The sequence below is a fragment of the Hippocampus bargibanti genome, linkage group LG07 (genome assembly GCF_051943395.1).
Source record: "Hippocampus bargibanti isolate YZ-2025 linkage group LG07, ASM5194339v1, whole genome shotgun sequence".
Classification (NCBI taxonomy): Eukaryota; Metazoa; Chordata; class Actinopteri; order Syngnathiformes; family Syngnathidae; genus Hippocampus; species Hippocampus bargibanti.
In genome coordinates, this window is record NC_142740.1 from 672,244 (window position 1) to 690,000 (window position 17,757).

Below are 17,757 nucleotides of genomic sequence, written 5' to 3' on the forward strand. Positions count from 1 at the left end.
CGTCTGTGTAAGCTCTCAGTCGTACAGGAGTGGTCCATCGATGAGAAGGTTTCTACAGCCGTCATCTGTACTTCTTTCAAGGTGTCGGACGTTTCACTTCTCATCCAAGAGGCTTCGTCAGCAAACTAAAATGTTTCCAGAGGTGGCGGTGCCAGCACTCTGCTCTGATAGGTTCCTGCTTTAAGGTTGGGGGGAGCAGAGGACTTTTCCCTGAAGCTACACTGATTACTTCTACTGTCCAGACTGATCATGGTCTATGACTAAGCCTACGTGGAACGATCTAAGGAGTCTGTTGTAAGCACGATCCAAATTAAACCTCACGCCACCATGGCGATTTAGTGAAGGGTTTTGCTGTTTTATAAAAATAGCTTCTTTCACTCCCCTTTCAAAGCATCTATTTGCTTTCGCTAAGATTTTAAGCTCACTGTCGTCCAATGAGTGTTTGCTAGCTTTTAGGGGCATCTGTACTGCAGATTGAGGCCCACTAGTATTATCCCTGCCGTGTTGATGAAGTCTTTTTTGGAGAACGTGTTTATTTTTAATCGTAATGTTTATGTAAAAGTTTGTTTAAAGTAATGCAGAAAGTTGTTGCCATAGTCGTGTCAGCGTAGTCCAGGGTTGCACTGACGCAGTAGTCGTCATAGTCGTTGTCGTGGTAGTAGTATTAGTAGTAATAGCAGTGGAGGACCATGAATGTCAATTCTAGGCCTTCAGTAGTGCTATGTCTGAAGTGCTCCACAGCTGCGAGTGTGGTGTGATTTACGACACGTCCACTAGAGGGTGTCGTTGGCCACGGAAATAACTTGTGACTTGAAAAACGAAACGAACGAAATACTGTTATTAGAATGTTCACATTTTTACGATGAACGTGTGAGTTCATGATAACCTCATAAAATTGCGATATTATTTGCGATTTATGCTATTTTAACTCAGTCTTAACTGATTTACAACTCATGTTGAGGGAGGAAAGAAACTTTTGACTCGTGATAACTTCATCAAAAACTTCAACATGTATTAGACTGAATTAAACAAATAAAGCAGATATCACCCTAAAATCCATCGAAGAGACGCGGGAAATGGAAATAATCCTGGCACGCTAATGTATGCTAATCTGAGTGGAATATTTTCCAAGGCTTTGGGTTGGGAGTCAGATCTTCTTTCCAATCGGCGGAATCCGAGACGTTGACCTCGTCAAAATGATGGCGAGTCTTTGACGGGCGAGTCGGCAAACTTTGATAGCCCTGCCAGACATTACAACAAAAACAAAACAAACATACGTCCACAAGATGCGGTTTCAATTTGATGCCGATCATCAATAAATAAATACATAAATAAAAAATGAATAAAGAAAGAAAGAAAGAAAGAAAAAGAGATACATAAATACATAAACAAATAAATAAATGTGTGAATAAATAAATACTGAACTACATAAATAAATAAATACATAAACAATAAAATAATAAATACAAAAAATAACTTCCTAAGCAAATAAATAAATAAATAAAATAAATACAACAAATAATAATAACTAACTAACAACTAACTAAATAAATAAATAAATAAATAAATGAACACCTAACCAAATAAATAAAAATAAAACTAAAACTAAAAATAAAAATAAATAAATAAATAAAAACTGTGGCATTCTATGAGCTATATCAATTCCAATCTCAATGATTCTTTTCCTCAAATGCGTGTGCTTCGCAGAGGATTAAGAATCTACGCCCGTAAGTGTTGTTCTATTCTCTGCAAAGGCGATTCAAAATACCCTTATTATGTTTTCCATTCTAGGCCTTGTGTGTGTGTGTGTGTGTGTGTGTGCGTGTGTGTGTGTGTGTGTGTGTGTGTGTGTGTGTGTGTGTGTGTGTGTGTGTTTGACGTTTCGCACGCCATCTCATCCTTCCTCCAATCAGTCACGTTAACGATCCCTCCCTCCCCCCCCGACTCGATATCACCGACTCTTTTTCTGTCTGTCTGGCTGACAAAAATAGAGCTGAGACGTTATTTCCTCATTGATTTTTTTGGGGGGATGTGACCTTACCGTCACCCCCACCCCCACCCCACCCGGCGTAAAACAATCGGCAACTTTATCACACTTTGCTCGTGACAGCAGAGAAAACGGCAGGGAGACCAAGAGGCTGGCCGGCCGGCCGACGGCGCCCACAGCCCGACGTTTCCCCACCGCAAGACAACTCCATCCATTTTTAGCCTTTTTTCCTCTGGTTGCGAGTGTGAATTATTCGACCTCCCGTCTCGGGGGAGGTCGAAAAATGAAGCTGAGGGTGAAGAGGTGCGGCCAAAATGAGCCCGCTGCAAATTGGCCCCGGATCATGTGACGGCGTCGAGGCCGACCGAGGTGGCGCTCGGGGCCCTCCGATGCTGATGATTGATTAAATGGCGCACTAACGGCACTTAGGAAGGCTTCGTACTGTAGACGAGAATTTGAAGAAAAATAATGTCACTTTTTAAAATGAACTTTTAAATCGATGAGAAGGTTTCTTCAGCCGGCATCTGTACTTCGTTGAAGGTGTCGGACGACGCTTCGCTTCTTATGCAAGAAGCTTCGTCAGTAAACTAACATTTTTGCTGGTAGTTTTCCTCAAGATATATATCCCTACTGTCCAGACGTGGCGGCGCCAGACTCTGCTATGATTGGTCCCTGCTCTCAGGTTGGGGGGAGCAGAGGACTACTCCCTGCGGCTATACTGATTACTTCTATTGTCCTGACTGAGTATTAGGGGGTCTACGACTAGGCTGATTGCCCCATTTGATCTGGTAACACCTAATCAGCATAACTTTAGCCTATCTTGCCTACATGTTTTAAAATGTATGCTGTTTATTTGACATTTGACAATTTAAAAAATATATATAATTTGTTTGATTGTAATTTCTTGATATTTTGCCGAAAACAGAATTTGAATTTCTTGATTTTGTTGTGGATTTTTTTAGAAAACAAATTTTTGATATTTTTCCCAAAATCAGAATTTGAATTTATTCATTTTGTTGGGGATTTTTTTTTGATTTTTTTTTTTTTTTTTTGCCGAAAATAGAATTTAAATTTCTTGATTTTGTTGTGCACTTCTTGAGAAAAAATATTTTAATTTTTGATATTTTTGCCAAAAACAGAATTTAAATTTCTTGATTTTGTTGTGGATTTTATGTTGTAGATGTTTGTACTTTCATCCAAAATCTTTTGACATTTCCTTTTGACCTCTTCAAATGTTTGGTTAATATTTAACTTCTTGAAATTAGCGTGAAAAAAAAGATTGTAATTTGATCATATTTTTTTTGTATTTTTGCTTAAAACTGAATTTCAATGTCATGATTTTGTTGCGGATTTCTAATCATTTCTCTGTCACCAAAATAAAAGCGGCAAAACTCCCCAGGTGATGCCTCTGAAGATCGCTGCACTTTCCTCCCATTAGCCATGTAGCGCAGCACGTGAGCTACGTGGCTAACCAATCACAACCTGTCGGGAAGGCTGCAGGTGAACCCCGATCGGATGTTGCGCAACTGCACCTGGCGTTCTTGTCACCGATGCTGCATTTCAATCCTTGTCGCCCTACTCCAGGCACTCGTAAGATGAGGCGCGGCGTCGTAAACAACATTTTCTCAGTGTGTGTTCTGACCCCCCGAACCCCCAAAACCCCGAGGAGGCCAGGAACGGACTCCATATTTTTTTTTCTCAGGTCGGACAGCTGCTGAGAAACGTGAGTAACGCTCATTTAATACGTGGACATGTGGGTGGACGGTATGTCCTCTGGGACGTCCTCGAACGGAGCGAGGACCTCCACCAAGGCCTGGTTGATATCAAGATATGACGTTTATTGATATTGGGGAAAAAAATGTAAACGTCGGTCTCGATCATGCAGTTTGTCAAGTAAATTTTAGCCCAATTGGTGAAATAGATTTGAAAAATTTGGCGAGATTTAGTTCCTCGCAAGCGACAGGAAACAGGAAACAGTTCACGCCATTGTCACTTTGGGGTCTGCTCCCCCCAACCTGAGAGCAGGGACCAATCATAGCAGAGTCTGGCGCCGCCACGTCTGGACAGTAGGGATATATATCTTGAGGAAAACTACCAGCAAAAATTTTTGTTTGCTGACAAAGCCTCTTGGATAAGAAGCGAAACGTCGGACACCTTCAAAGAAGTACAGATGACGGCTGAAGAAACCTTCTGATGGAAGTTGATTTTTAACTCGAAAGGGGGTGGGGGCGGTCTGGGTGGGCGGGAACCAATCCAGGAAGCGAAGCGGCCGTGACTTCACGGTCGGATGCGCTTCCCACTGGCCCCGCAGACGCCGTGATTGATTCACGCTTTGAGTACACAGCTTATTAACCCACATGCCACCCCCCAAAAGGGAAAATAATGACACAAAGCGGCCGGACCCTGCATAGCAACGGCGCTGGTGATTGAAAGTTGTAACCAGGGTGGGAAATATTTCAAGCTCAATTTATGTCCATGTGACCCCGCCCCCCCCCCCCCCCCCCTCATCGCCATGTTTATTATGTGACATTCTTTCAATCCCTCCTCATTGAGTGGCGACATTACCATCTTCTTTGATGGACTCCATCCGCCCCAAAAAGGAGGCGAGGGCGGTCTTGGGGGGGGGGGGGCCTTAAATGAAGGTCTGTCTTCATTGCGCTTCCATTCAAAAAAAACTAACTTTGACCCCTCCCCCCTTACTCCCTTTCGGATACGCCCTCTCGCAACTCGCCCGCCAGGAACTCAATGTTACATTTCCCAAATTGACAAATTTCCCATTAAAGTGGGGGATAGTGAGGGACGTCTGCGTGTGAGCTGTGGCCAACAGCAGTTCTAAATTTTAGCAGTCTATTAGCTATCTATCCAGCTGGCGAGCTATCTATTGGCTAGCTATTATCTGGCTAGCTGGTTAGCTGGCTATCTATTAGCTAGCTGGTTACCTATTAGCTATATATCCAGCTAGCTAGATATTAGCTATCTATCCAGCTAGCTAGCTATTTATTAGCTATCTATTAGCTACCTTGCTAGCTTTCTATCTATTTGAGTTACTTCTGGGTTGAGTGAACGCTGGTGCGTGTGGCTGCCGCTGCTCACCCACAGAAAAACCTATCATGTGACTGTAAAGTGACCTTGAGAGTTTTGAAAGGCGCTTAGAAATGAAATGTATGATTATTATTATTATTATTATTAAATGTTCAGATATTTTTGACATTGTTGCGTACTTGATAGTCATCGTAGTTTTAGAGTAATTTAGTTTTTTAACCAAATTGAAGTCGCTAACTGAGTTATAAACAACCAAAAAAGGTAAAAAAATAATAAATCCAACTTAATAAGTGAGAGGCGATGTTATTATTTGATCTAATATCGACTTTGTTAGCTAGTAAGTTACAGTTGGTCGTTTGTACAGTTAGCATCCATTTTAACGCACTCATTTCCTCATATTGGGAGAGATTATAAAAATGTGTCTGCGCAAAAGGGGGTTTAAATTCCCGCTTAAGCATTTATTCCAATCTCCACGGGGGTGACATGTAGGTCACGGGCAAGTAGTTTAATCTTTTTTCCTTTTAATACAGTCTCATCAGAAACATAGCGAGTGAGTTAGCGAGGTCACATGTCGCCGCGGATGCTTTATGATCATCCGTGTTCGAGAATGATGGTCTTGAAGGTCCTTGAAGGCAACGCCGTCTGTCTGCAGGTGGCTCGAATCAACAAGACCGTAAAACACGACTTTGCCATTTCGGGACTTCTACCCTCGTAAATCAACAAATACGCGGATACTGTACGTCATCGGATGTGTTTGCCATTTATTAGAAGTGAGGAGTTATTTTCACATTTTCATTCGCTAACAGTTTAAGCGCCAAAAAAAGCAATCACTTTGTTCACAGCTTTATCTGTGGTTTTTTTGTTTTTGTTTTTTAACTTCATGCTTTATGCTTATTTTAACTGACGGATTGAAGTAATCTACTAGCTAGCGAAGAACAAACATTTCACAGTTCCAGTAAAATCCGAAAGGGACAAGCTAATGCCAAAACACCAAACACAGGTAACAGAATAACCAACGGACCTCATTTGCTGAAATTGAATGAAGAAAGGAATAAAACATGTAGCTAACACAAGAACCAAACTAACAAACAAAGATAGCATGCTAACTGTACAAACGACCAACTGTAACTTACTCGCTAACAAAGTCAAGTAGCTCAGTCATTGTTAGCTAACAAAATGAAGTCGCAAATAAATTGAAGTAACATGTCGTTTTTTAAAAATGTTTTTATTGTTCAGTTTCAAGCGTTCCAAGAAGCTAGCATGCTGTACAATAGTATAACTGTACAAACGACCAACTGTAACTTACTAGCTAACAAAGTCAAGTCGCTTAGTAATTGTTAGGCAGCTAACAAAATGAATTGAAGTCGCAAATAAACTGAAGTAAGAAGTCGTTTTTTATGTTTTTGTTATTACTCTCTTTCAAGAGTTCCACGAAGCTAGCATGCTAACTGTACAAACGACCAACAGTAACTTACTAGCTAACAAAGTCAAGTCGCTCATCATTGCTGGCTAACAAAATGAATTGAAGTTGCAAATAAACTAAAGTAACAAGTTTTTTTTGTTCTGTATATTTTTTGTTGCAACTGTGCTACAAGCTACGAGCGTTCCAAAAAAACTTCCTAAAACGTGTAACTTGCACAATTTACTCCTGTTGTAAATCTGTGTGAATTTACGATCCCCGGGTGGAGCTGAAACGTCCCCTCGCCAACAAGGAACAAGGTCAGCGTTCCACCGCGTGTTGTCTTGGACACTGAAGGTCTCTGGGCTCCAACAACGTCTGTCCGTCCCCCCCGTCCCCTCTTCGTCCCCCGCTAACGGCGCTGTAAAACGCAATGCGTTATATGACCGCACTTAGCCACATTACACGCTATCTTTTTCTCAAACGGGGATGACCAGACGTCATCTTTTCGCTCGGAGACGTCTAATATTTTTGCGGCTTGGCAACAAAAGTAAAGCAGGATTTTGTGAGACCGCCGAGGTGTCAATCATTCTTTAGCCATTGCGTCCACATATGGTCGCTGTCAAATTTAGTCTTCATGCATTGCTGCTGTTTATTAGTTGGTGTTTAATTTCCATCCATTTCAAACAGAAACGAACAATCAATCGTGCCATTTTTGGAATGTGGGAGGAAACCGGAATACCAGGAGAAAACCCACTCAGGGATGTGGAAAATATGCAAACGACACTTAGGGAGGCAAGAATTCGAATCGAGTGCAGCACCTCTGCACTGTGAGGTCGACAGTGCAGTGATTTTTTTTTTGCCGTAATTTTTTGGGAAAAAAATTGGCATTTATTGTTTATTCAGCTAGAAGCATTGCTCTTGCTATTTACATTCTTGTTTTTAATTATGTAAACATTTTTAGAAAAAAATACATTCACAAAAATGCTATTGCTATTTCCATTCATATATATATTTTAATTGCGTCAAAAATGTTTGAAAAATGTCACTGTTTATATTTAGCTGGTGAGATTGCTATTGCTATTTATATTCTGATTTTTTAATGTTAATTGTTTTGGGAAAATTGGGATTCACTGTTCGTATTTAGCTCGCAAGATTGCTATTGCTATTTACTGTATATTTGGTTGTTTTTTTTTTACTTTCGTAATATTTTTTTAATTGCCCTTTGTTGTTCATATTTAGCTATCAAGATTGCTAATGCTATTTACTTTCATATTTCTTCTAATCACGTGAATATTTTTGAAAAATTGGCATTCGCTGGTCATATTTAGCTAGCACGAATGCTATTGCTATTTCCATTCATTTTTTTTTTTAATTACATCAAACATTTTTGAAAAATTGGCATTCAATGTTTATATTTAGCTAGCAAGATAGCTATGGCTATTTATATTTGATTTTATGATGTAATTGTTTTTTTTTTAAATTGGAATTCACTGTTTGTACTTAGCTAGCAAAATTGCTATTGCTATTTACATTTGTATTAATTTTTTTATTACGTGAAAAAAATGACATCCACTACTTATTTATATTTAGCTAGTAAGAATGCTATTGCTATTTACATTCATATTTTTATTACTTAAAAAAAAAGAACAATTGTCATTCACTGTTTGTATTTATCTAGCAAGAATGCTATTGCTATTGACATTCATATTTATTTAGTTTTTTTTTTTAATATGTAGAAAAAGTGTCTGGAAAATGTTTAGGTGAGCTTTCTTTGGCCCTATTTGACTTTCTCGGCATGTGCACGTGTCAGAGTTCACGACAGTGAGGCGAGGCGGGTCACGGCGAGGTCATTTCAACTCTGTCTTGGTGGTCCGCAGATGTCCAGTGAGCTTGTGTAGCTCGTAGATTTGCGCATCTTATCTACGAGCCAATCACGCGCGGCGGCTGACATGTTATGGCTACGCTAGTCGCCGGTCGTCGCTATCACGGTTAGCAGTGATAGCCGCTTGGGACAAAACGCTTCGGCCAATCAGACGTCGCGTCAAAGTCCTTTGATCGGTCATGTGAGCCTTATAAAATCGGAATTAGCATCAACGATAGCATTAGCATCGGCGCTCTAAGATCAAGCCGTCCCACTCGTGTGATGTTTTTTAGAGGCGTGACCGTCGGTACCCGAACCCCGAGAAGCTGTGATGTCATATTTATTTATTTATTTATTTGTTCATTTATTTAGCTACTTATTGAGCTACTTATTTTGCTATTTATTTAGCTATTTATTTGTGTGTTTGTTTATGTATGTATTTATTCATTCATAGATTAATATTTTTGTTTCAATATTAGCTTTCTATCTATTTGTCTTACTATTCTATTTGAGTAACTTCCGGGTTGAGTGAACCCTGGAGTGTGTGGCTGCCGCTGCTCACCCACAGAAAAAAAAAATATCCTGTAACTGTAAAGTGACCTTGAGAGTTTTGAAAGGCGCTTAAAAATGAAATGCATTATTATTATTATTATCACCATTTAGCAAAATGGCCACCGTTTTATCCGTGGTCATTCGTGAACCTTGACCTTTCGTGTGTGTGTGTGTCAGGGTGATAGCTGACCCACCCGCGGCCCTTTTTAATGGCTTCCATCAAGCGCTAATGGTGCCCACTCCTCCTTTTCATTGTTGACATGTGACTTTTAGCCTCAGATGCTAATTGGCTAATAGGCGGCTAATGCAAACGAGCGCCCGTCACTTGCGGTCAATGCCGACGAGTTCGCTCTCTCGTTTGTCCGTCCGTCTTTATTAGCGTGACGTCATCTGTCTCTCGTTATCGCCTCCTGGAAGCAATCACACACACACACACATAAAGAAGACACGTGGAGCCCAAACGGCTTTGTTACATGCCGGATTTAATTGACAAAACGTGTCTCGTCATCAGCCATCTTACCGCAATAATTTGGCGACGATCGACGATGACTCAACGAGGCACGGCATCAATTACGTTTTACGCCTTTTTGGAAAATTGTCGAGTGCGTGATGATGACACACCCCCCCCCCCCCCCCCGCCCCCCACCCCTCTTTCCGACCCTTTTGGCATCCTCCATCTTGCTGTCGATAAAGCTGATGTTTTGGAGACGGGCAGAAGAATGATATGCAGTTTTCACGCTGAAAGTTTTATTTTGGCGGGGTTGGGAAATGTGAGGCGTTTTAAGAGCGTGGCTTCCTGGTGTTTGTTTGTTGAAGTGTCGGGTTCACAATGGGGCCATTGAGCAACTTGAGTTCAAGTCGTGCTAGCGCTTGACGGCACCTGCAAATTGGCGGGCCGCATCGCCACGGCCTTTCGCGGGGTCAAGCGCCCCCCCCCCTCGGGGTGGGGGGGGATACATCTAGAAGGAAGGAGCACCACTAAAGTATTACGCAATTGCATTGTTTGAAATAGTTTTATTCTGATATAATTCACAAATGTCCAATGGTATTCTTGTCATGTTTTTTTTCAACTCAAAATTCTAAAAAATAATTTTTTGCAACCCATCAAAAGTGTTCAAATTTAATATGTGCAACGTTTCCCCCCGCAAAAAATGAAAATAAATAAATATATATATATATATATATATAAATGTTCAAAAATATATATACGATATCTATTTTTTTGTACATTTTTCTGAAATTTTTGACTTAATTTTCCAGAATTTAAGAAATTCAACTTTTTGCTTGAGCAATATAAAACGTCATTTTTTTCCATGTAATATCTACCATATTTTTCTGACTAAAATTTTCATTTCTCTGGTTTTTTTTTTTCATTCAATCAAATTGACTGTAGTTCAGCTTTCCAGCCAATTTCACAGCAACTTTGTGGAACCAGCATCTCATTTTCTATTTCTGCTTTCTATTTTCATGACATCCCGGCATCACCCCCCAAACGTCTTCATGAAAGCCACGTCTGGACCCGTAACCGAATGCTTTAGGCAAACACGTCCAAATCACGACGACGCCACAGTGGGCGCGCTCACAGTCTTCCGACCCCTGCGGACCCCCTCCTGACAGGTAAACACACCTATTTATTTCTCATTTCATGCAAACGCCATCGAAAAAAATGCGGTCAAAGTCTGCCACGCAGAAGCCGGAGCCGGCCAGCGGGCTCGCTGCGCAAGGTCAAGCAGCCGCATAATGAGGCCTCTGTCTTTGCACACGCTTTTAAGCACACGCGGGCAGTCGGTGCTGCTCAAAATGTAGCCATCGTACTTCATTTTCACTCATGCAATGTAGCACCTCAAAAACTGCTTTGCTCAGTAGATGCTACAAGATGGCGGCGGCGAGCGAGTGAGTGATGGAGAGGATCAGAAAGCATCCACACGTCAAGCCCATCAAGCATGTGCACAATTAGGCTTACGTCAACCATTGAAATCAGTTGGAAGTAAAATGATGAAAAGCAAAATAAAATCCACAATTACGTCAATAAATAAACTGATGAATAAATAAATAAATAAATACATGTATAAATAAATACTTGAATAAATAAATGGATACATAGATACATATATAAATGCATAAATAGATACATCAATAAATAAATTCACAAATGAATAAATGAATAAACAAATGAATACATAAAAAAATAAATAAATGAATACATGAAAGAATAAACAAATAAAAAAACAAAGACATCCATAAATACATCGATAAATAAATAAATATATTGATAAATGGATAAATAAATAAATGCACAAATGAATAAAGGAATGAACAAATGAATAAATAAACAACTAAATAAATGAATGCATAAATAAATAAATAAAGAAATAAATGATAACTTCGAAATAATAAATAAATAAATAAATAAATAAATAAATGAATAAATAATACTAATAAATACATAGATAAATAAATTAATCAATAAGTAAATAAATAAATACACACAGAATAAATAAATACGATAAATAAACGAAAACTACTAATAAATAAAGAAAAACACAAATACCTGAATAAATAAAGAACTGGGGGCGGGGAATAGGACAAAAACAAGCCGGCTGCCATTTTCTTGTTAGGAGAACGGGCTCGTTCGTGAATGACACAACACTCATTGTGGCAGCTCCGTGTGTATCCCGAAAAATAGTTCATCTGCCAAGGTAAAATTTTCATAAATGTAACGTTCGTAAACCGAAAAGTTTGTAAGCCAAGAGGTTCGTAAACCGAGGTCTCACTGTACTTTTTTTGGCAGCGATGACTCGGCCTCCGACGGAAGCGCCGAAGCACCGTTCAACTTGTGAGTGAACTTTGTCGTTGGCACGTCGCAATGCTAAGCGCTCATTCCCGTGTCGCAACACCACCACCACCACCCCCCCCCCCTCTGGAACTGATTTAAATGGACCAAAACCAGAAGCGAGATGTTGGGAGTGGAAGTGGAGCTTTGACGTTTGCTTTGTTGACATGCGCTCTCCCCCATTTCATCTTGGCAATAATCCTCAATGACAACACATGGGGGATTGGTGGGGGGGGGGGGTTAGTATGTAGCATGGATTCAATTCAAAAGCAGGCGCAGGGCGGGATAGGGGGATCGTCTTCATCTGTCTGTCACTACTATGGCTATCTAGCTAGCTACCTATTAGATATCTGTTGGCTATGTGGCTGGCTATCCATTAGATGTCTATTAGCTAGCTATACATCTGTGTAAGCTCTCAGTCGTACGGGAGTGGTCCATTGATGAGAAGGTTTCTTCAACCTTCATCTGTACGGACATTTGGCTTCTTATCCAAGAGGCTAAGTCAGCAAACTAAATTCGTATAACCTCATCAGCATAACTAAGCTAAGCCTATGTTGCCTAAGAAGTCAGTTGTAGGAACAATCCAAATTGAACCTCACCTATTATGAAAATAGCTTCTTTTACTCCCCTTTCAAACCATCTATTTACTTTCGCTAAGATTAGCTAGCTAGTTGGCTGGCTATCCGTTAGCTATTTGTTGGCTATCAAGCTGGCTATCTGATAGATATCTATTAGCTCGCTCGTTAGCTGTCAGAAAAACAGATCCAGTGACTGTAAAGTGAGCTTGAGAGTTTTGAAAGGCGCTTAGAAATGAAATGGATTATGAAATCGTAGGGTGGAGGGGCTGACTAACGAGGTAGCTCATCCCTTTTACCGTTCCGAAAAGGCAGGGTGGTTCGAGCCCGGCTGGTTCCGCTCAGTTGGCGTTAGGCGTCGAGCCGTCTAATGGGAGTCGACAGGCCATTTTGGGGGCCATTAGCCATCACAAAGTCGCCATTGAAGCCAAATGATGTCCATTTGCTTTTTGATGTTGCCAAAACGCCGCCAAAATGGCAGATCTGTTCGCTCCAATTTCAGCTCACACTAGCCAGATGTTTCCAGACGCAACCTTTTAAATACGCCGAGAAATTGGATGCAGAATGGAGCCCAAAAGCACAAATCTTGATTCATTTCGCTCACAGGTGACCTTTTTTTGGAATGTTGCGAGACATCAATTGTCAAACACCGCACCTCAGCGTAAAACAATTTGATGGAAAACATTTTCCCACACATATTTGGTTGGGTTGAAAAAATAATTGCGCAAAAGTAGGCTAAAAGACTGTATTATGGTCTTAGGCCTCTGACTTTGACACCTGTCATGTAAAGGATTAGCCAAATAGCTGAATAGAAAGAGAGCTCGCTAGCTCGACCTCGTTAGCTAGCTAGTACGGTAGACTGACATTCATTCACGTTAGTAAACTTACACCTTCTTTATGAGTGTTACCGCAATTGGCTGCGACACACAACGATTCACCATCACGTTATTGATGTGTTGCACCAAGACTACTATTTGATAGTAGTTGACACAAATTCCCAGCAGACAAATCAGCCCATTTCCAACGGAGCTTGGGCGCCATCTTGTACATTTTCTGGGACGCTACATTGGTGTCATTGACGGCTCGAATTGATACGGGGGGACTCCTTTAATCGATGGCAAACATGTATGCTTTCCTCTTCACAACTATTTGAATCCTATTCAAAACTGGATGAGTAACAAGAAAGCATCTTCTCCCAATCTGAAGCCATTGTTTTGATACTAGAGCAAGGCGAACTTTCTGAAACTCGGCATCTCCGGGGTCATTTTTGAAGTAGTTTTGGAACACTTGAAGTCATTTTTCTTGGTGTTTTGCATTTGACTAAAAATATCAGTCTGCGTGTTTTGGCTATTTTAGATGCTCTAAAACGTTTTTCTGATGTCAGTTAGGAACCAAAAAAATGGTGTCGGTTGTCCTTTAAACATAGTGTACGTATAAAAATTTTATACTATTCACATCCATCTGGAAGAGCTGCGCACTGCTTCGATTTCCAAACAAAATCAACCACGTCCACAAAAACGCTATCAATGAGCATCCTCATTGTTGACGTACTTTATGACGCAAGACTAAACTGTTTTTAATTCTCCCAATGAGGTTTCTATTAAGGGAGGAAGTGAGGGGTCAAAGGGGGTCGAAGGGGGTGTTGGTGGAGCGTTGTACCCGTAGAATGTGAAGTGTCCAGCAGGTGGCCGAGGTGTTGAGGTTTGATCGTTAAACAGAGAAGCCGTCATAAAAGATGAGGTTGGCGAGGGGCAGCGAGGCCCCAGCGGGGGGCCACGCCTTTTGGGGAGTCGAGTTTCCTTCATCTATCAGCCACAATTACCATCTTGGATGCTTTGTTGGAATCGCCACAGACATCAAAGACTGCTGAAGATTTTAATATATATTTCACTTTTGATCCGCCTCTTGAAAAATAAAGCCGCCATTATTCCTGGTCCGGAACAAGACTCTGGAGAACCGGAATGTATCTAGCTGAAATATTGGTTTACAGTTGCACCCTCCCTCCCCCCCGCAACCGCCCGTTGAGTAAAAGACAATAGCGGACTGACATTTTATCTCATTCGCCGCCATTCACAAATGTATTCGGGATTTGAAACTATAACGTAAAGCGCCATTCCTGAATTTGTTCAGGTTTTGGTTTTTCTTGTCAGGGTGCCGATAAAGCACTGGTCAGACCTCTGGTAATGTTGTTTTTTCCTTTCTACGTTGAAACTGCTGTCTTTCCGAATAGTGCAACTCAATGTATTCTGTTAATATATTTAACTAAACCATATACTAGCTTAATGCTACCATTAACATCATGCAAATGTAGCCCAAGGTACAATCTCACTGCCTTTATGGGTGAAGTTTAGCTTCGTTTTGATCTTTTCATAGGTAGAAACAATCGTTGCGCCGTTGTGGGGGTGAGCACAGCCTACTTGATTCCTGGCTTATTGAATCACATCCCCTTTAGGCCATTTAAATTCAGTGCAGGTGAGTTGCGCTAGCTTACATGGTGGATAATCTTAAAAAAAATAACAATGCTGATCAATTGGTTCAAGTCACCGAAAATTTTGCATTTTACAGAGAGAAAAACTCATGTTCTCCATACAAAAACTACGTGAAGTCAACATAAAAAAACGCACGAAATGGATCAATGAACATCACTCGTACCTTTAATTCACAGGTGTCAAAATCAAGGCCCGGGGGCTACAAAATTCCACGCTCAAGCTATTGATCTAAGTAGCTAGCGAGCTAGCTCGCGAGAGAGTTATCTAGCTCTCTCTCTATTCAGCTATCTGGCTCATCCCTTATAATATAGGTGTCAAAGTCAAGGCCCGGGGGCCAAATCTGGCCCGCCACATCATTTTATTCGGCCTGCGGCAGCAAATCCAGTTTATGAAATTTCATGACGCTTGCCAAAGTCCAAACAGTCATTATCCTTGACTTCAATTTTGAAAACTAGTTTAGCTTTAATATGTAGAAGTGAATAAACATGCTAATGGCTTCCCCAAATTCATAACAGGCTCCCGAGAGGAAACCAGAAGTACAATGTGGCCCACCCGCGGCATAAAAATGAATTTGACACCCCCCGCTGTATAATCGCGTTTCACCCCCCGCACTACAACTCAGACCTGATTTCAGCCAGGCTAAAGTCACATTTACTTTCCGACACCAAAATGTGAGATAGAGCGAGGGCGTGTAATGGAAAACGGCCTTGCGAGGCGTTTTGCCAAATTCCAAGACGCTGTAAAACCCACTCCCTGCACCCCCTCGCAGCCCTTACACACACAGACACACGAAAATGAAGACGTGCCAGTTTTTACACCAAGCGCACCTGTGGCTGTCTGCAAAAATAGAGCCTGTTGCGCAAAATCCCGTTGACTGGTTAAAAGAAATGTCATGATAAAAACCTTGAAACTGCAAAACGATCGGGGCTTGGAAATGAAGCGGATTTACAGTACGTGGTACAGGAGATGTGAGGCAATCTCTTCTGTTCGCTGGCTAGCTGTTGGCTATCTATTAGCTATTTGTTAGCTATCCATTAGATATCTGGCTTGCTATTAGCTGTCTAGCTGGCTGGCTGTTACTTGGCTAACTGTTGGCTATCTGGCTACCTATTAGCCATTTATTAGCTATCCATTAGCTAACTGGCTAGCTATTAGCTGTCTAGCTGGCTGGCCGTTACCTGGATAGCTGTTGGCTATCTGGCTATCTATTCACCATTTATTTGCTATCCATTAGCTAGCTAGCTATTAGTTGTCTAGCGGGCTGGCTGTTAGCTGGCTAGCTTTTGGCTATCTGGCTATCTATTCCCCATTTATTTGCTATCCATTAGCTAGCTAGCTATTAGTTGTCTAGCTGACTGGCTGTAAACTGTCTAGCTGGCTAGCTGTTGGCTATCTGGCTATGTATTAGCTATTTATTTGCTATCTAGCTAGCTTTCTATCTATTAGAGTTACTTAAAAGCATAATTCACAAATAAACAACAAAAAAAGATGGATGTTTTTTTGTGGGAGCGGAGTGTGCGTTTAGGCGCTACTCGCGTGTGATTTATGTTGCCAAGGTCTAATTGGCAGAGAACGTCGGGGGCCAAACTCCACAGAGGCTGCTGGCGCGTCATCCATCTTTTATTCCGCTTCACCATTCCTTTTTTTTTTTTTTTTTTTTTTTTGGAAGACGTGATTTAACACCTTCCACCAGCATAATGTCTCCATGGAAATCTTGATATGGATTTACTTTTTTTTTTAAATAGCCAATAAAATGCTTTTTTTTAAGTGCAACGCGGGAGAGCTTATGAAGGCTTCATTTAATTGGACACATTTTGCCAGCTGCTTGAAACGTATGAAAGCCATAAAATGTTACCGTCTTGAAATGGGATAGCTTTTTTTTTTTCAAACGCGCATTGATGTACAAGACGCTTGCTTTGAGCCAACATTGAAACGTCTTAATTAGGTAATTTCTGGTTTTTTTTTTTGTTCTCGTCAATATGTTTGTACATATTCAAAATCACGTTGGAAAAAAAAAATGACATTCATTAGTCGGTAAGTCATTTGTTTATCGTAGGCAGGAAAGTGAACAATAAAATACAATAAAATAATAAAATAAATTAATAAAATCAGATAAAATAATAAAATTAGGTAAAATAATTAAATGAGATCAAATAAAATAATATCATAAGATAAAAAGTAAAATAAAATAGAATAAAATAATAAAACAATAAAATAAAATAATCAACTAAAATAGGATAAAATAAAATAATACAATAATACGATAAATCCTAAAAGAAAATGAGATAAAAGAAACTGAGATAAAATAATAAAATGAGATAAAATATAAAACAAAACAGTATACGGCATGAAAATCAATGACCCGTGACCACAATTCAACAGCAAGTCGGCCATCTTGATTTTAAAGCAGCCATTTCATATTTTGTAATCTAAAAAAAAAGACACCCGTTTCTCAAGGCAACGTAAAACTGGGAGCACATGTCTGCCCTGTCAAGAACAGTCTCGAGAACCCCAAACCCGAAATAAAACAGGAGGCGGCCATTTTGGTTTGAAGCTGCCATTTGAGAGGAAATCCTTCAAATGGAACCTGGAGCAGCGAATGACCTCAAATGAGCCCCAATCGGAAGGCCGTATCCAAAACAGATGGGCCACACCAAAGGACCACATTTTTTTTTTTTTTTTTTTTTGGAGATTGTTTATGTAACTTTGGATCGTTGAGCGCTGATCCGTGGCAGCGTTGCACAAACTTTTTGAACGCAGACGGCGGGTCGTCGGTGGCGGCAGCGGCCTTATAAAAGTGGGGAAATGTATCCACCCTCACCGTCTTCCCCGGAGAGCCATATTAAAGGACAACCTTTGTAAAATGGCTTCAAATGACTTCTACTCAGCGTATTTGACAAAGATACCAGCGCATATAGCTATATTTGACCTTTTAAGACTCGCGCTGAATATTCCGGACGTTTTTGAGTTGGTGACGAGTCCTGACATGACGTCACTGAAGGATCGCCCCTGACCG

At 40.6% G+C, this 17,757-nt stretch overlaps 1 protein-coding gene across 3 annotated transcripts in view; it reads left to right on the plus strand.

Moving 5' to 3' along the window:
* The first annotated feature begins 10,333 nt into the window (after window positions 1-10,333).
* Window positions 10,334-17,757, plus strand: part of LOC148895035 (sodium-dependent phosphate transport protein 2B-like) — a 22,267-nt gene continuing 14,843 nt past the window's right edge. For all 3 annotated transcript variants that reach the window (XM_089001203.1, XM_089001205.1, XM_089001204.1), the window contains exon 1: window positions 10,334-10,461. The gene's annotated coding sequence lies outside the window, so the exon portion shown is untranslated. The remainder of the gene's footprint in view (window positions 10,462-17,757) is intronic.